This window comes from Emydura macquarii, unplaced genomic scaffold (assembly GCF_026122565.2).
Source record: "Emydura macquarii macquarii isolate MOO-44397 ecotype Brisbane River unplaced genomic scaffold, CSIRO-AGI_Emac_v2 contig_3128, whole genome shotgun sequence".
Classification (NCBI taxonomy): Eukaryota; Metazoa; Chordata; order Testudines; family Chelidae; genus Emydura; species Emydura macquarii.
The window spans coordinates 1,101,748-1,124,971 of NW_027133265.1; the positions used below are offsets into that span (position 1 = coordinate 1,101,748).

General features: G+C 44.0%; 1 long non-coding RNA gene across 1 annotated transcript in view; it reads right to left on the reverse strand.

Annotated features, from left to right (window-relative positions):
- Nucleotides 1-23,224, reverse strand: part of LOC137142037 (uncharacterized) — a 106,437-nt gene that overhangs the window by 63,817 nt on the left and 19,396 nt on the right. Inside the window, exon 2 of the long non-coding RNA XR_010916833.1 lies at nucleotides 10,324-10,381. This is a non-coding gene — a long non-coding RNA (uncharacterized lncRNA). The remainder of the gene's footprint in view (nucleotides 1-10,323; nucleotides 10,382-23,224) is intronic.

The following is a 23,224-nucleotide window of genomic DNA, read 5'->3' on the forward strand; positions in this document are numbered from 1 at the left end:
GTCCCAAAAGAATCAGGAAAAATAAGGCAAAAAGGATACACAACTGATGCCAAAAAAAAAAAAAAAAAAAAAAATCAAACTAGTACACTTCTTAGGAAAACAGCCACCATGGCTAATAAGTATGATCAAGTTAACAGTAAGGTCAAGGCGAGCCACAAGCCATGTGAGCTGCAGAGAGCCCCAGAGGTTCATAATATCATTAAATAGAGTAGCATCTCATTAAACATTTGGACTTTACATGAACATTCAATGTTTAAAGGATGCTGCGTCTCTATGAGCCCAAAGTTCCATTTCCCTTTTATCTAGATCTGAAGGCAAGATTGTGCAGTAACTAACAACCACAGTAATTCAGGCCAGATTTTTACCCATGTAGCTCATATTTCAACAGTTTTGAGACAAACACTTACCTACAGTTGACACTTCTTTTGGGTAATTTTGTGAAGATGAAAAATGCTCTTAAGCAAAACCAGTTGAATTCTGAATATCCAACTTGCTGGATGATGAGGTCAAATATGTCTGGATAATTGGGAGTTCTGATCAATAAGTCAAGTAGAACAAAAAGTCATGATGGCAGGGACATTTTTTAGGAAAGGATATTTAAATTGGGGGTGAATAATTATTATTTGAATTATTTGAATAATTATGAGATAATCAATAGACAATATTGTCTAATGATGGAGTCATTAGAACAAGGAGCATTCTGGCAGTTAATTGGAAGGACAGGTTTGATAGAGAAAGGAGACTAGATATTCAGGATTCAACTGCATATGTAACTTCTCCATCAAAATAGACTACAGTTGCTCATGCCAAGGAGGGGGGCTGGGAGGTGGGCAATCGGGGCACGGCATAGTGAGGGGGTGGGTCCCTAGTCTGAGGGGATGGGGGGTCGGTCCCCAGAGCAAGGGGCCAGGGAGGGGGCAATTGGGGCACAGTGGGGCAGGGAAGGGGTCAGTCCCCAGAGCGAGGGGCCAAGGTGGGGAGAATCGGGGCACAGTGGGATGGGGGGGAGGTCTCTGGAGCAAGGGGTTGGAGCAATCAGGCCACAGCAGGGCAGCGGGAGCAGTCCCCAGAGTGAAGGACAGGAGCAATTGGGGCACAGAAGCTGGAGGGGCAGGCAGAGAGGAATTCCTCCCCTCCCACTCCTGGCAGCCAGGGCTGGTACCTACCTCTCTACCAGAGAGGCTGCAGCCAGTCCGGGAGCCAGCCAGTCAGTGCTCTCCATCAGCAGTTGAGCAGAGAGCACCTCCTTCTCCAGGCTCCAGCCCCAGCAGCTGCTCTTCCTGCCCCCAGTGGCAGAAGTTGGTTAAGGTAAATTACTGAGGCCAGGCTACCCCACCTAATGGGTTATATGGAAAGAAGCCCTGTAGCACCCACACTGGAATCAATTAGAGGCCTGCTACAGGACAGTATGAGTGATGGGAAGGTAGCACCTCCTCCCTTGTGTTAAAGTTTAATAAAAGTTGCAGCCTGCTGCTTAATTCCATTCATGTGTCTTTCCTCATTTTGTTGCTGTGTCCACATCAAAGGAATGTATGGATGAGAAACACAATCATGTCAGACTGTAATAAATGCTATCATAAGAGGGAATTGTATTTTTTTTTTTTGTTTGGAGTAGGCCAAATCCTAAAGTTCTGACTCAGTCTCTGTTCAAACAAATTCTCATGGACTTCAAGTCTCCATTGACTGAAATGAGAGTCTTGCCTGAGTAGACTGAATGAGAATTTAATTTGTCTATATATGTTTATATTTTACATTTTGGCAGTGGTTGTATACAAGCTTATTTGCTGACAAGTAACTCCCCTCTTGGATCAATTTGATCTATCTATAGCTGTCTGTTTGGAGGGATTGTTATGCAGTCTGTATTGTTTAACTTTCCTTCTTGGCGCAACTGTTCCTCTTTTCACTAGAAGGAACTGCTTCAGGCATCTGTTCAGTTACTAACACGTGGGAATATAAAGGGAAACAATCCCTACACCTTTATCATGCAGCAGATACCTAACAGTAGGTTCACATACCTATCATATATGTTATATGCTTCAGGGTATAACACTACTTTAAAAAAAGAAGCTTAGGAAAGTAATTAGTCTTTCAATTTGGAGTTTAACTTTCAAGATTGCCTAAGAATGAGATCCCCCACATTCAGTCACTCAATCAACAGGAAGTGGTATTCTGACACCCACATAAAACTTCAAATATGACTTTGATGAAGGCAGACGCCTGACAAATTGTTCTGTCAAAAGCTATTAGCAATGAATTCTAAATACGTTAGCTAAAAGTATTCTTACAATGTCCCCAACAAAGTTTATTGCTTTAAGCAGGATCCTTTTTTAAATGATTATTATTTCAGCCTCACTGAGATTTAATACTCTGCAGACATAAAGCATGAAGAGCAGTGAGGAGAAAAAGGTGAAATAAATCTTTTATGGATATTTTAAGAGCTCTGCTTTATGGCTGTGGTGCTATCAGACTTCCCTTTTGTTACTTATGCAATATTGTTTAATGATGTCTCATGTCCTTTTATTTATCCCAGCTCCCTTGTCTCCTCTACCATTATTTTTCATAATTGGATTACCAGTAGAAACTGTAAATTCCTTTAGTCTGAGGGTCATTATTATTCCTCGGGGAAGGTTTGAGCAATCACAGATCAGAATGCTCCAAAGAGTAACATTTGCCTCTTATCCATGGCCTGGATTGTCCCTGGGGATCTGCACATTCATCTTCTCCTAACCATGCGAAAGTCACTCTGTGGCACTGGCACTGACACTGACCCCCACCTTCTTGCTCTGAGTACAAGTGTCCTTCCATGTGGAAGTAGCTCTATGAAGCTTTAAGTGCATATGTGGGAGGAGCAGGAAATCATCTGACCTCTGACATTTTCTCTGGCTGCCCCTGCTAAATGCTGGATTATGTCTATTTCATGCCTGCTAGTGACCTAACAGCTATAGTACAATTATGGGAACTTAGAGACCTCTACTTTCAGGAAGTGCATGATGAAAGAAAACAGCATATGTAGAAGAAGCCTGAATGCTGACACTAGCTAAGACAACCTGGAGAGATGCCTTAATTTGTATCCCTGTTGAAACAACTCCTATGGGCTACTGCATGTGCAAAGAATCACAGGGGTGTAGGACCAATCTACCACCCACTCCAACCACGTCCTGCCTCAGAATCCTCCCTGCACAGCTGATATTCAGTTATCTGAGGTGAGTCTGGAGGCAAGTATGAATCTGCATCTCAAGCTAGATGCTGAAGAAAGCAATTTTAGCAATTTAATGAGAGGAATTCTTCCTTCGGATTCAATATCTTATTAACATGCTATGGGATAATAGGCTTATTGAGATACCATCTTGTTCATGAGTTGTAACCCTCACATCCTGAGCACTTGTGGTGATTAAATATCCCATGACACTCTTTATATGAGAAGAAATGTTAACTCTGATGTCCTGGAAAATTCCAGCTTTGGTCATTAGATTTTATTTATCTAATTCCCCTGCACTGTCTTCTCCACCTGCTGGCCTAAACTGTAATGTGGCTGTATGCTGTAAAACAGCTTCAGTGATTGACTCAGTGTTGGCTGATTTTTAATGGTAGATAAAGTGGTCTCTATCTAGTTGTAAAGCACGTTGGGATCATCTAGGATGAAAGGTACTAACTAAATGTACGATCATTATCACATGTTCCTTAAGTAAGCACCATGATCTGTGGGGGGTTGAAAAGTTCAGGGAGTGGGCTTGAAAGCTGACATTATTTTCCAGAATTAATAGACTCCTGTTCAGTCCTATGTGAAGAGATCCAGTAACTAAGCAGTGATTATTCAGTCCTACTTTTAAACTGTTCCTCCCCATATTAAAGATACTAATTTGCATTGAACCAGTAAACAAAATCTTTTCTACCCCCCCTTTTTTTTAATTGTCCCCAACTCTCAGTTTCTGGCCACAGATATGTGCTTTTGGAATAATGATATCCAATATGACTGTGGATTGCACAACCAAACCATATCTTTTTCCTATAAAGAAGAATCTTTGCTGAACAGAGTTGTCAATGGTCTGCTATCTATGGCACAAAACTTCATTCTGCAAACCTGGAAAGATCTCAGTGAGAACTTTAACTTATATCTGCTTATAGTAAATCAAAATAATTAATAAACTCTTGTATATTACATTTTAACTGAGGATCACACAAGAACACACACCAGAACAAGGAGCCATTCAATGAAATTAAATGGTGGCAACTTTAAAACTGTTTGATGAAAGGAAATACTTTTTCATACAACACATAATTACACTGTGGAACTCATTGCTTTAGGAGATTGTTGAGGCCAAGAAATTAGCAAGATTCAAAGAAAGATTGGACATTTATATAGATAGGAAAAATATCCAGAGCTATCATAATTAACCATAAGAAAAACTGTTGAAGGCATATTAACTCTCATTCTTCAGAGTTTAAGCCAGTCTCTAATTACAAGAGACCAGGATGAGACCTAATGTGGGGGGCAGATTATCCAACATCTGCCAGTTGTGGGGTTCTTATGAAACCTCTGAAACATCTGATGTTTGCCACTGCTGGAGCCAAGATACTGAACTAGAAGGACTCAGGTCTGATCCAGTGTGGCAATTCTTATGTTCATCTATTCCTCACAACATTTGTACCAGGTAAAAATATATGACAATTGCCATTTTATATATAAGGAAATGGAGGCACAGAAAGCTGAAGTGATTTGCCCAAGTTCACACAACTAGTAAGTGATAGAACTGGAAATACAACCCAGGAGTCCCAACTCCTAGTCTCATGCTCTAATCACTTCAAAAGGCAATTCAAAAAGGCAGCAGCTGAAACCAACTTTTGTTCAGAAAATGCTCAAAGAAGAGGTTTTACTTTTCAGATAATTTTTGTGTCAAAATTAAGCTAAAAGTCAACTTTCTGCAAACCTCCCCAAATCAGACCACATTTCAGCTTTGTGCTAGATTTAGCTGTACTTTCCTTCCTGTTAGTTTTAGTTCTTTATGTACTAATCTGTTTTTTCTTAATTTGTTGCTCTTGATTTAATGTCAGTAAAACTGAAAACAAGTAGAACTATGTATTCTTGTTGCTCCAAGCCTTATCAATTTGATATATTTTGGCTTCATTTCCATCCTCTTTTTTAAAAATTATTTAGAAAACACATCATGTCATTATTAGTTCAGCAAATAACTCGTGTTAAGAGTCTTTCAACATTTGCTTAGGAGTATAAAGAAAACTCCATATATGAATCCTCTCCCATCCATGCATACAAATTACTCAGCCAAAAAAATCTGATATCCTGGTAGATAAGCATTTTAATCCTTTTTTAGCCTTAAAGCATATATCACATCATGCTTGAACCCATCTCCCCTAACCTCAGAGAATGTTTTTTACTCTTGCGATGATGATAAGAAAGATAAATTCTTAGGTCTTAATTTGGTAGATCATTCTGCACCTATACTGGATTATACCTGTGACATGATGCAACAAAAACATTTGATATTCAAAACCAAATGTGTCCAGCTATTGTTGTCAGTAATTGGATTAGCAACTGTTGAACAATAACAACACTTATATAATGCTTTACATTTTCAAAGAACTGCACAAACATAATTATTCACTGAAGATGTGAGAGTGGTTCAAGCAGAGGACATCATTCTGTAAGGCCTGGTCTACACTGATAATGTAGGTCGACAGAATGCAGCTTCCGTTGACCACATAAAGTATGCATCTCCACTGGCACATCAGTTCCACTGACCTAAATTACAGTAAAATTCGACTTAATAAAACCACCTCCACAAGTGGAGTAGCGCTGAAGTCGAATTCTGTGGGTCGAATGAGCGTCAGTGGAGGCAGAGCGCAACGTAAATCAATGTCATTAGCCTCCAGGAGGTATCCCATAATGCTCTGTTGTGACCACTCTGCACATTCGCATCTGCTGCATTGTGGCCACATAAACAGGAAATAGCTCCTCCCCTCAATCCCTGGGAAATTTTGAATTCCCATTTCCTGTTTGGTCAGTATGGAGAGATCTTGCCAGCACAACTGATCATGGCGACTGCACACCCCAAACACGCTCCAGTCTGGAGCTGACCTGAGGTCTTGGATCTCATCGGTGTGTGGGGCGAAGAGCCTGATCTGGCTCAGCTCCGAGCAAGCAAAGAAATTTGGATATCTGTGAGAAGATATCTCACAGCATGTTGGAGAAGGAGAACAACAGGGACGTGCAGCAGTGCTGCGTTAAGATCAAAGGGCTGAGGAAGGCTTATCAGAAAACCAGGGAAGCTAACAGTTGTTCTGGCTCCTCACCAAAAACATGCTGCTTTTACGAGGAGCTGCATGCAATTCTTGACGGAGACCCCACCACTATGCCACCATGCAGCATTGATACCTCGGGGGAATCCAAGGCCAGGATGAATGAGGACGAGTCTGTAGACAAGGAGGAGGAGGAGGATGAAGAGAATAGAGGGCAGGCAAGTGGGGTATTCCTGCTCCCTGAAAGCCAGGAGCTGTTTGCAACACAGGAGCAGCCCACCCAGACGCAGGATACCATGACTGACCGGGATGCCAGGGAAGGCACATCTGGTGAGTATGTACTGCAAATTGCATGTCTTTCGTTATATCCCCCATCCATAATCTTGTACCAGTGGGAAAAAGTGGTGTGTGTGGTGGTGGGGTTGTGATTCCTCGTACTTGGTGTGGTTAAGCATTGGGTTCACCCCAGAAAAGATTATTTATGTGCACAGGGATGCTCCAAGAATCCTCCATGCATATCTCCAGGAAGCTTTCATGTAGGTACTCTACAATCCTTTGCAGAAGGTTTCTTGGGAGGGCAGCCTTATTTCTTCCACCATGGAGGACACTTTTCCCTGCTACTCTGTTATTAATTGTGCAGGCGCCATCGCGGAACACAGCATAGCAGCATAAAGGCCAGGCCTGTAGCCATATGCTTGCAGCAAATCCTCCCTTTCCGCATGTGTGCTCTCAGTAGGCTATCACTCATGGTTACCTAGGAAAGATGGCGCACATTTACAGTACCAGCCCAATAAAGTTTTTTAAAGTGTGTGTTATTCCACAGCCGGGGATGGTTTCTTGATTCAGCACACTGCAAGTTCCTAAACAGGACGTTGTTGCTATGGCCCTTGGGCATCCACAAACAGGTTCCCATTTTTTTCCTCCAGAGACGGTTAACCCATACCCACCCCTCACCCTTTCTACTGCCTGTTAAAAGCCTGATCAATGGGAGTCTGACATCCATGCTGCTCTAGGGATCATGGACTTGTGCAGCATGGGCACCGGGGATTTCCCTAACATAGATGCAGTAGCCCTTTACTTACCATAGCCGGAACGGCACTCTGACCCCTGCAATAGTTAGGCAATGGGTATGAAGTTCTAGCCTTCCCTTGGGAAGGCTAAGGGGAGTTATTTATAAATTGTAACATTGCTTTTCATCCATGGGCTGAGTTAACAATGAGTACCTTGTGCTTTGCTTCCCTTAGAGTGGACAATGTGGCCTTCAACACACCACCGTCTCATACTCCTGCAGCGCACCTGTCACAGATAAGAAGGAGGAAAAAAAACCCAGGATGACATGTTTAATGAGATAATGAACACCTCTGCAGCTGCTGACACAGAGCTAAGAGCGTGGAGGATTTCATTATCTGATGGGCTGAACATGGACATGGACAACAGAAAGGCAGCACCGGAGTATGAGTGTTCAACATAAGAAGAAATGCTGTGTATAATGCGTGATGAGTCAGACATGTTGAGGGGTCTGGTTGAGCTTCAGGAAGCTCAGAGACAAGAGAGACTTCATCTGCAGCCCCTGCAAAACTCTGAGCTAACGCATTCTTTCCTAGCTCCCACCCCCCAAGCAGTCTAGGACGAGGTTGAACAGGGTGCAGTATGTGCTGCACTTCTCACCGGTTGACGGGAGCAGAAAAAGGCGATGGCACCTTTAAGGAGTGGGAATGTATGATTCTTTCATGTGTGCACAGCCAAAATGGGCTCTGTATCCCCTCTCAGGCCCCACACAATGCATGTGGAACGTTCAATTATCTTCCTTTTCCCCCTTCTGTGAAGGATCACCAATAAAAAGAGTACAGTTTTACAATTCATTGCTGTTTATTTATTGATAACAAGGGAATAAAGGGAGGGGAGAGTTGGGGGGGAAATGGATCGGTGGGGGAGGGGAAAGGTTGGGGGAGCATACTGCTTCACAATTCATTACTGTTTATTTATTGATAAGAAGGGAATAAAAGGAGGGGGAAGGAAGGTGGTGACTGGAACGGTGAGTGAGGGGGAAGGGAGGGGAACTGGATCAGTGGGGCATGGGTAGAGGATGCGAAGTGAAAGCACTGCACAGATAAGCGATGCATATTACTGTTGTGTCTCGTTGCAAAAGCAGTTTTTCAATGCTTCCCTGAGACGCAGCGCTCCGCGATTGGCTCTCAGCATTGTAGTGGCATCTGGCTGTTCAAACTTTGTGGCCAGCCTATCTGCTTCCACAACCTAACCCAATGGGAACTTCTCCCCCTTTATCTCACAGACATTACGGAGCACACAGCAGGCAGAGATAACTATTGGGATTTTTTTTTCACTGACGTCTAACTTAGTGAGCAGACTGCACCGGCACACCTTTAAACATCCAAATGCAGATTTCACCACCATTCTGCTGAGTCTATTACTAAAATGTTCCTTCTCACTGTCCAGGTGCCTGGTGCAGGGCTTCATTAGCTAGGGGAGCAAGGAGTAGGCAGGATCCCTCAAGATCACTATTGGCATTACAACATCACCAATCTTTATTTTTTGGTCAGGGAAGAAAGTGCCCACCTGCATCTTTTTTAACAGACCTGAGTTCCTAAAGAGACGCACGTCATGCACCTTTCCAGGCCACCCCACACTGATGTTGGTGAAGCGCCCCCTGTTATCCACAAGGTCCTGCAACACCATTGAGAAGTATCCTTTTCGATTTATGTACTCTGTGGCAAGGTGGTCCAGGGCTAAGATAGGGATGTGCGTGCCATCTATGGCCCCCCCCATAGTTTAGGAACCCCATTGCAGAAAAGCCTTTCACTATGTCCTCCACATTTCCCAAAGTCACTACCCTTCTTAGCAGAAGTTTATAAATGGCCAAGCATACTTGTATCACAACTGTTCTCACAGTGGATTTACCGACTCCGAATTGATTCCCAACTGACCAGTAGCAATCTGGAGTTGCTAGCTTCCACAGAGTGATGGCCACTCTCTTCTCCACTGTCAGAGCTGGTCTCAAGTGAGTATTCATGAATTTCAGGGCTGGGGGAGATCTCCTCAAAGTTCAAAGAAAGTTCTTCGGCCACTGCTCATCATCCCACACCTTCATAACAATGCAATCCCACGAGTCACTGCTTGTTTCCTGAGACCAGACATGGCGCTCCACCGACTGCAGATGGTGCGTGGCAGCCTGCAGCAAATGGGAATTGTTTCATTCTGTGGTTTGTAGCAAGGCAGCCTCTGTAACATCGTAATTTTCAGGGCTGGGGCTCCTGTCTCGCCCCTGAAAATACTTCAGAATAAGTTGTGAGGTATCTGTTATGCTCACAATAATAGTGCAGAGCTGAGTGGGGTCCATTTCTCTCAGGCAATGGCGTGCATGCAGCAGAGAGTGAAGGGTTTGAAAAAATGGCGCAAAAAGGCAATCATCTGTTTGTTTGGACTGGGACAAGAAGGGAGGGGAGAAGGGAGTATGTTGCATCATGGGAGGACTACAACCTTCCCAAAAGCCTCTCTGGCTAGTTGCACTGTAAGATAGCTACCCACAGTGCACTGCTTTGATTGTTGACCCAAGCATGGCTAGTGGGGACACAATGAGCATGGTGTGATCACGCTTCTGCAACTTCTAAACTTCAGCAGGTGAAAGTCGATTTAAATAAATCGACTTCACTCAGCAGTGTAGACAAACCCTGAGATAGCGAATGCCTCATGAGAAGTACACTGAGCACCTTCAATAGGAAATCAAGGTGCCCAGCTCTTCTCAGGTGGAGCAAAGCATCTTGCCTGAAAGTGCCCATGACCCAGAGTTATTTCTCTTGTCAGCATCATGCAGGTCTTCACAAGAGGGAAAATCCTTGAGAGATCATCACATCTCAAAATACATAATGATCAGAACACAGAGTACTGATATGATGAAAAGAAAAATACAGAGTCCTAAAAAAGAGAGCTGGGATACAGGGTCAAGTTACAGCACAGTGCTTTAAAGACAATTTCAAAATGCACAACAGCTGGTAGAGTGTGAGTCAGTTTATTGCTTGTACTACAGGTTTAAATCATATTTTACCTCACCTTTTATAGCTTCCAAGGAACCACAGCTGGTTTCTGAAGTTTTCGAATTGGTGCAGCCCTAGAAGAATTCAAACCATTGAAAATCAAGGTGTATAGACTCCTGGCTTTGTTTTCATCTGGCTCAAATCAATTGTAGTAGTACAGGTTTAATTAGCATATCAAATTCCTAAGGGAAATAAGGCACTTTATAATTATGATTTCACTGAAGGCTGCATGCCAGATGCTGTCCACTTAAATCCATATATTTTGGACTAATAATAAAAAGGATCAATAGAAAAATAATAACTATTACAGCAGAGGATTCGATGGGATCCTGCTTTCCTGCCTTGTACAGTCTCTGCAATTTTAAGGAATTAGCTATGTATTTTTTTCATAAGAGTAACTAACAGGCTACTTTTCACTGATTTGGAGTTTCCTTTAAAATGTTCCAATTCTGCCAACAGTCAAAAATAGGTCTCTTATCACAGATCAGGACAGTTGTGCCTTACAGAGACTCACAGTCAACATGAGTTGGTAAAGGTGAGCTGCTTTCATACTATCTGTCTTGTATCAGCTTAATGAATTTCAAACCCCTTGAATCCCAGGATTTGTTATTTTGCTCCATATTTTTAATATGTGTTGCACATCTAGATGAACATACAGCAAAGCATTCGATGCTCTCATACACAAATCCAGGCCTTCCTGTTTGATTTCAGAGCCCGGCTGAGGATTTAGAGTACCAGCAGACAAATGTATACATCCAGCATCACACCTTTTTCCAGATTTCAAATTGAGAAACGAGTCACATATACACTACATCAAGCTATACACTACTCAGTGTTAAATGTTTTCCTCATCACCGGGCAGAGAGATGGTTCTGGTCTGTCTACACAGACCATTTGTGAACCTTGTTAGAACCCTGACAGCAACCACACAGTTGACCCTACTCCCACTCTAGAATGGGCCTGAATTAATGAATTCAAGGACATGGAAACCAGATAGCCTCTGGTTCTATTTTACTGTACATACTTGTTTGTAAGGCTTTGAAGGAGATGATCGCCATATTTGGGGTTGGGAAGGAATTTTCCCCCAGGACATATTGGCATGGGTACTAGGGGTTTTTTCACCTTCCTCTGCAGCATGGGGCACTTGCTGGTCACTTGCTGGTGGATTCTCTGTACCTTGAAGTCTTTAAATCATTATTTGAGGACTTCAATAACTCAGTCATAGGTTAGGGGTCTGTTACAGGAGTGGGTGGGTAAAATTCTATGGCCTGTGTTGTGCAGGAAATCAGACTAGATGATCATAATGGTCCCTTCTGACCTTCTGGTCTATGAGTCTATGATTTCTGATTAGCTTTCAAAGCCCTTTTTTTTCTTCTTTAGTAAAGGGCAACCCCCCACCCCTGCAGTTCTTCAGTCTCTGAGCTGATCATTTGGATCACTGTGTATTAGAGGCTCTTGCTTTGGATATGCAATGCAGAACAGTGGATAATGTTACACATTGTAGATGTCTCATATTGCTACTTCACCTCTGTCTGGATGGAAAGCAGGAGATCTGCTCATGGAGAAGACCTTCCATAGGCCCATATGAAGGAACAATCCAGCCCATATGGACTAATGACCTGGTCCTGTGAGGTACTGAGTGCCTTCAGTGCCAACAGGGAATTGTGGGTGCTCAGAAACTTCCAAGAGACCATCCACATCTTACAGTATTTCATCTTTATGTGTTAGAGTCTATTTCTGAACCACCACTGCTCTACACTGACTCCTAAAAGGAAAAGAGTTTTAGTCTGCAACACAGATACAGGTAGCTCACAAACTAACATATAAATCTTAATTAACTTCTGCAGCAAAAAACAATGTATGAAAATCCATTTGTTCATGTCTGAATATCAGTGACATCATAACAGAATTTTCAGGAGCCTTCATGATCCATCGCTAACTTCCAGCATGCAGCAGCTGACCTTTCAGTGATCTGCTGCACATCATCTATCCATCTTTCATCCCCTATTACAGTGACTCTCCCCCCTTTCCTTCCATGATAACTTTCTTGAAGTTATTTCCATCTCTATGCCTTATGTAACCAAAGAATATACATTTACATTTGTTGATTTCCAGCAGGAAGGTCTGCTTCTCTCCAATAATATTTCTAACATAGGCATTCGGGTTTTTTTCCATCCAGGAGTTATGCATAAGAATGGCATTAGACCAATGGTCCATCCAGCCCAGTATCCTTTCTTTCGACAGTGGCCTCCCCCAAAAAAGGTTTCCCAAAACATAGGCTGTCTCATACTCCTCCAACTGGAATGGCTGCATTGAGTGGGATCACTCAACTCTGTGGCTGAAATAAGAGATACAAGACAATGAATTTCACCACCTGGAATGTCTGCACCCTTATGGACTCTCATAACAGTGAATGCCCAGAAAGAAGAGCTGCCATAATTGCCAGAGAACTGGCAAGACTCAACATTGACATTGCAGCCCTTAGTGAGACCCACCAGGCCAATGAGAGCCAATTAAAAGAGGATGGAGGTGGCTATACCTTCTTTGGGAAAGGAAAGCCACCTGAAGAGAGACACATCCACGGATCCTCTCAACCACACCTAAGGAAGACAAACTCATCCTCCTGGGAGATTTCAGTGCCGGAGTTGGATGAGATGCCAACTCTGGAGTGGCATAATAGGCAAAGAAAGGGTGGGAAATGTAAACCCCACTGGTATTCTCCTTCTCAGCAAAGGTGCAGGGCATGATCTGCTCATCACAAACACCATCTTGAGGCAAAGCAACAAATTTAAGACCACCTGGAAATATCCTCGGTCCAAATATCTGGCACCTCCTTGACTTTGTAATAGTCAGAGCCCAAGATCATACCATGAGCCATGAGAGGTACAGATCACTGTTAGACAGACCATCACTTAATAAGATCAATCATGTACCTGCAGCTCACTCCACCATACCGCAAACACCCAAAGACTAACTGTAGTGAGTGGGTGTGGCCTCCCTCTAAAACGGACAGGGAGGAACAGACTGGGCCTGTGGGGGCAGAGCCAGAGACTGCCTGTCCGCCTGCCCAGAGCAAGGGGGCAGGACAGGAAGTATAAAAGGAAGGCCCAGGAGCTCAGTCGGCAGCCAGCTCCCGGAGGGGAAGGATATCTCTCCCCGCTCTGCAGAGCTGCTTGTGGCCTGGTACCCAGGCATGCAAACCAGGCCCTGGGTCCGGGCACCAGCGAATGAATGGCGGGTGGCCTGGGGCCCAGAGGTACCCCCGGAGCCGAACACCCCACCAGACCTGGTGATCCAGAGGGGCCAGGGCCTGGAGGAGTTGCTGGACACGAACAAGGAGGAGATGGCCATAACAGGGCCAGACTTGGAGGAGTTGCCCTTAGAGGAGTTGCCAGAGGACGACAACGAGGCAAGGGCCCTGACGGGGCCAGACCTGGAAGAAATCCCTAGGCCGACTTCCCTGACGAGCTGCCCAACCTACCACCCCCTGACGATATTGAGGCGTTCTGCAACCTGTTCCTGGGCGACTACCCCGACGGGCTGTGGCACACCAGGTACCCAAGGGAAATGGGGCAGGAAGTAGCCCAGGGGAGGGGACACCCGGTCCAGGAACAGGGGGACCGGACAGTGAGTCAGCATGTTGCGGTTGGAACCCTGCTGACTCTGTGGCATACCCCTCTGCCACAGCTAGGGATCTGGGCTGGGACGCAGTGGAGTCAGGTGGGCCTGCGTCCCCCCTCTCCCTTCTCTGACCACCCCGGGAGTCTCTGAACTGGCTGCTGGCCCACCTGGGCACTGGACTATTTGCTGCCCAGCCAGGAGTCTCTGAACTGTTTGCTGCCCCACCAGGGGGTGTTGACCTATTTGCTGCCCCGCCTTGGGGCGCTGGACTATTGCCTTTGGGCTGCCCTGCCTGAGCCCGGAGACTGTTTCCCTGCCCCGGGCTGGGCCAATCCCTGCCGGAGCAGGGTAGGGAGTGGGTGTGGTCTCCCTCCGAAACTGACAGGGAGGGACAGCCATCCGCTCTACACTAAGCGAAAGCTGTACAACATCAAAGCACTTCAAGACCAAGCCAGTTGCGAGACTTTCTGGCAAACTTTCTGAGAAACTTTCTAAATTGTCTGTTAACATCACTGACATTCAAGAGCACTGGGATCAATTTAAAAATACCATTCACGGTATATGTACGCTGAAACCATAGGATATTCCACTCATCGGCACCAAAACTAGTTTGATGAAAACAATGAGGAAATCCTAGCATTAATTCAATAGAAAAGAAATGCATTCTGTAACTGGCAAAATGACTCCTCTAACCAATGAAAACATGAGGCTATCACCTGCTAAAAGCCGAAGTCCAAAGGAGGTTACGTGACATCAAAAACAAGTGGTGGCAAGAGAAGGCCTCTGAGATCCAGAATTTCGTAGATCACGATGACATGAGAAGCTTCTTTCAAGCAACAAAAGCTATATATGGGCCAAGTTCCAAAAGCCCAAACCCCCCTTATGTTCCCAGAATGGCTCACCCTCTTTAAGGACAATGCAATCATTAAACAATGCTCGAAGGAGCATTTTGAGAACCTACTAAACCACAAAACCATGGTCTCTGAAGACACCATCGAATTTATTCCATAATGTTCAGCAATGGAACACCTTGCTCATCCCCCATCTTCTGAGGCAATCCGACGTACCATCACCCAGACAAAAATCACAAGGTACCTGGCCCAGACAGCATCGCAGCTGAGGTTTTTACATCTGGGGGAACAAGCTCCAGCACAAACTCCACCAAATCCCTGACAAAATCTGGACCTGCAAAGAAATTCCCCGTGACCCTAACAATGCCAACATTGTTACAATATTCAAGAAAGGGGACAAATCTTTGTGCAGGAACTACAGAGGTATTGCCCTCCTCTCCATCACAGGGAAGATCCTTGCCCAGATCTTACTAAACCATCTCCTCTCCCTTGCTGAGGAATTTCTCCCCAAATCACAGTGTGGCTTCAGGCCATCTTGAGGTACAACCAACATGGCCTTCATGGCATGACAGATTCAGGAGAAGTACAGAAGGCAACACCAGGAACTGTTCATGGCATTCATTGACCTAACTAGGGCCTTTAACTCTATCAATCGTGTTGCCCTATGGAAGGTGCTGTGTAGGCTTGAATGGTCTATGAGGCAGTTGTCATCCCCACCCACCTCTATGGTGTGAGACCTGGGTGACCTATAGACAACATCTCAGGTGGCTGGAGTGGTTCCAGCAGTGCTGCTTTAGGAAGATCCTTAGGATCAGTTGGGAAGACCAATGCAGTAACATCAGTATTCTCTCTGCAGCCAACATCAGCAGTGTAGAAGCACAGATCATGAAACACCAACTCTGTTGGGTTGGCCACTGCATGTATGCCTGACATTCACCTCCTGAAGCAAGTCCTCTTCTCTCAGTTAAGTCAGGGAAAAAGGGCTTGTGGAGGACAGTGGAAGTGCTTTGAAGACATACTGAAAGTACATCTTAAAGAGGGTGGTATCAATCCAACAAACTGGGAGGACTTGGTATGGAGCAGAACACAGTGGCACCATTCCATACACCAAGATACAGCCCATTTTGAGGAGAACAGATGTGCTCATGAGACAGAGAAGCGACAAAGGAGGAAAGAAAGGACATAACACTAGCCAACAACTAGGTCTCCTCCAAGATTACATCTACCACTTCTGTGAGAAAATCTGCAGGTCGCTAATTGGGCTTTTTAGCCACCTAAAAATCCACCAACTAATCCTTTGTGCAGATATCATCTTCATATTGAGGGATAGCCAAAGAAGAGTAAGTTGCTGGCAGTACAGACTTGTGATGAGTTCAATGAGATGCTTTGGATTCCTCACATCTGAGAGTATCCTCCAAAGACTGTCATGTTGGATGGTACCAAATGCTTTTGAATAATAAATGCAGCATATAATCAATGGGTGATTGTACTTTCTGCATTTTTTCAGTGATGTGATGGATAGTCATGATTTGGTCAGGTGCAACTTGGCCCTCTCTGAAACCAGCTTGTTGTGGTGGTAGTTCTGCTTCTATTCTTCTTTTCATGCAATCCTGGATTATGTAGAGCAGAACATTGCTCACATGTGATATCAGGGAGAGTGATAGTTACTACACTTTCTTATGTTTCCCTTTTTTGGTAAAATGAGAAGGATTCCCTTCATTCAGTCCTCCTGACACTTTCTAGTCATCCATACATCATTATAAATTATCCACATAAGATCAGTACCACGTTGATCACCAGTTGCTTTTAACAATTCTGCAGGCATGTTATCTACCACTCATGCTTTCCCAGGCTTCACTGTCTTAAAAGCAAGTGCCACTTTCTCTCACAGGATTGATGGCTCCAGATCCATACTCTCTTTTCTATCACTCTATATTATGAGTGGCTCTGGTGAGCCCTACAGATTGGCACAGTAATCCATCCATCTGCATTTAATATCAGTGAGAACTCTGCCATCATGATCTTTTATTATACTTGATCATAGAGAAAACCTTTTAGTAAGAAGTCTGACCACTGTAAACCTACCTTTGTATTATTACTCTCAATAATTCTCAGGTCCATACATTTTGGCCTTATATATTCATTCTTATCTTGTCTAGTCTGCTTTTGAATCTGTCTGCCCAGTTCCTTATATTCTCTCTCTCCTACGTTCTTCTGACTCCAAGTCATTCTCTTTGACTCTGTAACATTTTTCCTCCAGCTCAAACACCTTCTAAGTTAATTATGGTGCAGTCTGACACGGACTTTTTTGGAAGGTGTGCTTGGGAATTTTTTAGCATAATAGTTTTTCATTTTAATCTAAAGTTTGTTGAGGTTGTTCTCCTCTTTCACCTGTGCTAATGCTTCAAACCCATTCTGGACAGACGTTATTGTGAGGCCCAGCAGGTCTCAAACCCAGACCTGCCAGATAGTGGACATCACCCAGTGGGCTGCTGCCACCCGGCAGGAGCTATAACTAGCTCATGCTCCAACATCCACGAACCGCTGTGCACACGGACCATGGGCAGTCCCACATCAAGCGGGTCTGACAGGCAACAACCTCGTGGCTTCTGTTTGGCTCTCCACCCTTTATAAACAAAAGGGGCATTCCAGGAAGTGTTCAGTTAACAGCATTGATCTCCTGAAGCTGCCATGACCATCCCTGTTCTTGAACTCCTGGCTTTGACCTCAAAGTGATTTGGACCTCTCCTTCTGACCCAGATCCTGAAACCTGACTCAGACGTTGATCTTTGGTATCAACCCCAGCCTGGAATTGACTATGAACTACTCTGGTCAGGGCCAGTCCTAGATCAAATGGTGCCTCAGGTGAGGAGTGTCTTCAGAGTCCTCTCCTCCATTTGTTAAGCTACTGAATGCCTTATTTTTCAGTGCATTTGTAGCCCATTTCTTGACTTTGATGCATTATTTGCCCGTCATACAAGACAATAAATTTGCACACTGGGATCGAGGAGGTTAACGGGTTAACAGTGGACCTGTCGAACATCATATTTTTTTTAGGTATTTTTTTTATACATGAGGCTAACAGTCTGACCCACTTTCCTCTGTCTCCAGCATTGCTGTATCATTACATAGTCCATTTGGATCTTTGTCAGACCATCAGTTGACCACCATGTGTTTAAAGTATAAGATGTTGGGTGAAGACAGTATTTGAAACAACCAGGTGATTAGAAGTGTAGAAGTCAACTAAATGTCTTCTTCTCTCATTTTGTGAAGCCAGACCATTGTTTCCCATGACTTTTTTATGAGAGCTTGCAGCTCCAACTTCTACATTCAGTTACAAGGATGATATCTTTACTTGGATTTTTAGTGAGTGTCTCTTCACATCATTCTCAGAACTCAATCATAGGAGTGTAAACCTGTATGATCAACATATTGACTGGCTTCATTCAAAGGCAAATTGTAATGATTCTGTTACTGATTGGATTACATCCAAGCACACACTCAGTACATTGAAAGGTTGGACCCTAACTCATTCCTTGATGCTGCAGTGTAAATTATACCTAACTCCTTATAAAGAGACTATTTGTGTGCAATCCTGGATATGGAAGATTGCATCAGTAAGGAAGGCCCTTGAAGTATAGTAACAGTTTCTGCTATAACAAAGGTTTACAGTGTGCTCAATCCCCTGAGACTGCAGATAAGTGGAGTTACTGTACTCCCTTATTTTCAAGGTCAGAGGCTTATGCAAATGTCAAAATTATTCAGAGTAAGCACAGGATGAAGAAAGCAGAAGTGAGAGGATGCAGGAAGCAGAGATAGTAGTAATCCAGGGGTGCAACAGGAAGAGAAAGAAAGGAGACTAAAGACTTGAATAGTCAAGAGACAAACTCAGCAGGTACCAACACAAATAATATCAATCCCTCTCTAGATTGTTGTCTTGGGAAGGCAGCCATAATTCAGTGACAGCTCTCACTACCATCATTTAACTAGATATGTTCAAATTTTTAGTTATACACCGTCCTTTGGTTGTAACCTACCAGCTTTTTCACCAGTTTCTACACAGATGTTAGTAAATATTTGCCTCCTTGGCATATTTATATCCTCCCCCAGATGTTCTCTTTTTTTATAGCTGCCTTTGGCTTGTGACCGATTACTGTTCCTGTATGTAGACTATCCTTTCTATATTTAAGACTTCTGAATTTCTCTTCCCATCCATTTCTCTTCTCCTGGGTAACCTTGTTATAGGTTGGCTGGCCTTTTGAGGCAAGCTGGGCTCAGCCGTACCCATGACTTAGCAGCTGTTCCACAGCCTCACTGATAAGCTGGCAACATAAAGGCTAATTAGTGACCCCAGCTGGGTATAATGGCACTTAATTAGAAACTGACCCCAGCTGTGGTGGTGAAGCACCGGAACACTATTTAAATAGAGCTGAGAACTTAGTAGAAGTAGGAAGATCCTGAGGGAGGAACAAGGGGAGTTGCCTGTAGGAAGAGCCTGAGGAAGTTAGGCTGAGAGCCCCATAGAGAGCAGAGTCCTGAGCCAGGGCTGATGAGGGTAAGCGAACAGAAGAGGTGCCCAGGAGGGGCAGAAGGCCTATTAGTTATAAGAGAAGCTTTGCAGCGGAAAGATCCCTAAGGAAAGCTGTCAGAATCCCTGGGGGTAGGGTGACTGTATTTTCCTACACTGAGAACAGAACACCAGGTACGAGATGGTCAGTGCTCAGCCGAGTTTATTTACAGTATGTGAAAAAGATAAGGCAGTTTCATATACAGTAAAACCTGCCTTAGCAACCACCTCTGAAGAGAGACCTATCATGAGCGACCACTTCCAGAGGCCACAGAACTTTTTCCCCTATCATTTAACTGAAGAAACGGTGAAGAGCAACCACCCGTCATCTGTGATCAGCAACCACATTTTCTTACACCTTTCAGAGCCGGGTGCCCAGCCTGCAGCCGCTGCTCTCCATTCTGCCGTCAGAGCTGGGTGCCGGCCACTGCTCTCCGTGCTGCCTTCAGAGCTGGATGGCCAGAAAGCAGCAGCTGCTGGGTGGACACCCAGCTCTGAAGGCAGCACTGCCACCAGCAGCAGTGCAGAAGGAAGGGTGGCAATAACATCCCTTTGAAGAGAGATCACCTTTTACAAGTGACCAATTTTGCCACCTCCCATGGGTGGTTACTCTTGGCGGGTTTTACAGTATTTTATATGTATGTTCATATATTTTATCGTTTCATATATTTTACTTACACTTCAGTAGTTATTGGCATTGTTCCTTGTCTTGCTGCTGTTCTTCAGGGTGTGAAGCCTTGCCTGGCATCACCGCTCACCCAAGCCACCTGGCGTCACCGCTCATCCCCTCCACCCCCCAAATGTTCTTCCATGTCACAGTTTGGAAATTGGTCTTTGGTCCTGTTTGCTCTTGCCATGATCAGTTGGCAGGAGCAAATGGGACCAATGCCCAGTTTGGCCAAAAAAGTTGGGACATCTGGGAAGAACTTAACAAGGGGACTGTCCCTGACAAAATGGAACATGTGGTCACCCTACCTTGGGGGAGAGAGGCAGCAAAGTGACACAAGCTCTGCAGAGGCTAGTCGAATGGGCCAAAAAGACAGAGGACTTTGGTGGAGCCTGAGAAGAACAGAGGGACTATTAATATGGGTATTTGATTTTGGCATTTGAGTGGAACCTTTAGATACTGCAGAAGGGTTTTGAACTGCACTTGAGTTGGCCAGAGGGCTGAGCCAGAGAAGACCTAGAACCAGGGGCAGATACCTTGCAGGATCGGCTGGAGCTGAGGATACCGGTGACATTACACATGAGCCCCATGGGGCACCCCAAGGGTGTGCCCATCACAAACCTTTTTATGTTTGGTCTTACATTTCATTAACAGGGTTAGTAGCCAGTAGACAAACCCACTAAGTGCCAAAGTAAATACAACAGCTGGGTTGACTTGGTTTTCCATTTTAATGCAACATCAAGCCTGCAAATCAAAGACAGCTCCTATCCACGTGTCCTACCTTAAACAGTGATCACAACACAGATCATGAAGACTCCAAGTCTGGTCCAAAATAGCATTTTTCTCCAAATTTCTCATGGTTCTGTTATTAGTGCAGATCCAGTAGCAGAAAGAGTGAGAGTGTCAACATACACAGTTTTAATCACTTGCTTTGGACAGGTCTAGATGACACAATGGTAAAGACACCTTTGGCCACTTGCATGTTGTCTGTACTAGAGCTTCTCTCATTGCTAGCACTAGTGAGGAATTTGAAGAAAGGAAAAGCTAGTGTAGAACAACTGATATAGAGTGAGAAAAGTCCTATGGCAACAATACTCCTCTCTTTCCTTCTTCTGTGTTTGTTAGCAATGCCATTACTAGCTCCATGCCTTTGCCTCCCTCCAAACATTCCCCAGAGAATGACCTTTGAAGTCAGTGGCACTACTCACATGCTTACAGTTAAGCATGTGCTTAAGTGCTTTTCTGGATTGGGGCAAAGTGCCCAACATCATACAGAATCAGGAATATTGCAGATCACTGCAATGTATCATGGGATGATGCAGTGTCAGTTCACGTGGCCACCGCAATAAACAGCAGTGATTTCATATAGTGTTGGACTAATTAAAGAACAGTAGCAGCATCTGAAAGCAGGATGCCTTCTTCAAGCATCCATTAACTCTTTCAGGTAAATAAGAATTAGATATTTGGTATTCCCTCCCCATGAGGATGGCAGCCATTATTTTATTCCTTCTGCCATGCTCCGAGGAATATATTTTAAAAACCAGCATGGATAGGAATTCTATAAAAGGTGAATAACAATCTACCTACCCAGGTATGCCATTTTACAAAGTCACCCCAGCAGTCGGACAGTGAACAGACAAACATGGCTACTCCCTGCTACAAACAATTCGTTGTCACAATAACCCTGGCATAGTTCAGCAGAAGGGTGTACTTTTGGAACACTTAATAGGTGAAATTCTGGCCCTATTGAAGTTAGTGGGATTTTTGCCATTATTTTCAATGGGGACAAGATTTCTCCTAATATCTTTAAGGGGTACCTGTAACAAATAGCGAGACCATGTCTGCCACCTACAGATCTACTAAAAGGTAGCAGAAAGAGGTTATAATTAGATTGGAGGGACTAAAACCAGTCAACACGTGATTTCTCTGAGAACAAGATTTGTAAAGGTGTCCGTTGTGCTGTTATACATTTAGTAAGTTAAAAAAAAATCAATGTGAGCCTTAAAACAAGCCTCGTATCTGCTCTTTGGCTACAAAACTAGTTGCACAAGTGTCTAAAAAAAAAGCCTGTTTTAGAAGAGGAAATAATATGTGGACTCAGGATAAAGGTCTAGATAAACTTCATGATCTCATTTAGCCCAGCATAATATCCTAAGTTACTGCCTTGGAAAGAAGAATCTCTCTATTTGCCACTGGGTGTGGGAAAGAAAGGGCTACATATTCAAACCTCATTTGCCAAAAAAAAAAAAAAAAAAGTGAAAAACAAAATAAATCCTTTAAGCTAAAATTAATCAGATGGTAAAGAATTTGTATCCATTACCTACTTTGGCTAAACTATAGTCTCTCTTATTATTGCCAGACACTACAGAGAACACAGAATCCCCCTCTAAATGGTCCTTTTTTAAAAAACAAACAAACAAAACCCTCATCTGTGTTGCTCTTATTTGAGAAATCAGCCCATTTGTTTTGAGTTTTGCCATTACTTATACCCACATTAAGCATCCACCCTACTCCTTTTGAGTAGCCAAGTACATCTATGCCAAGTCATATTTGGTAGACTTTATCTGAGGAGTTTCCCCTCTCCTTGGAGCTAGTCATGGGAGTACTAATCTGCTCAGTTGTTCTTTCTGTCAGTTCATGTGACTAAAATCTCCATGGATGGTGAGAGGTTGTTCTCATGCCTCTGGAATCTACTCCCTATGGTGGGAATGCCAGAGCTCCAGTGCGGGGTGTTCCAAGGCACGTAGGAAGCCCATTTCAGCTTTTCTGTAGCCTTAGTCCTGGACAACACAGGGTTGGGATAAGGATAAAGCAAGAGTTTCACTGCCTGCCTACCCAAAACAAGGGAAGGAAACCCCTAAGGATCACAGTAGACCCCTAGCTGCTGCACCAGCAGTGAAGGAACTAGAAACCCATCTAAGGTTAAGAGCCAAGAGCCAGGGGGTCCAAAGTCATTCCTTGTGTAACTCCATTTAAGTCAGTAAGTTTACACCAGTGATGAATAAAGGCCTGATCTTATGAGGTTCTAAATGCCTTGTGGAAAAAATATTGCTCTTGGTTCTCACTGATTTCATGGGAGGGCACTGAGCATCTTACAGGAGGCGCTGTGCAGCACACAGCATCTGAATGTCCTATGAAATTTGTCTCTGCAGTTTCAAAGCTGTAATGCAAAACCAGTCCTATTTTATAGACTTTTTAAAGTTATTTTTCC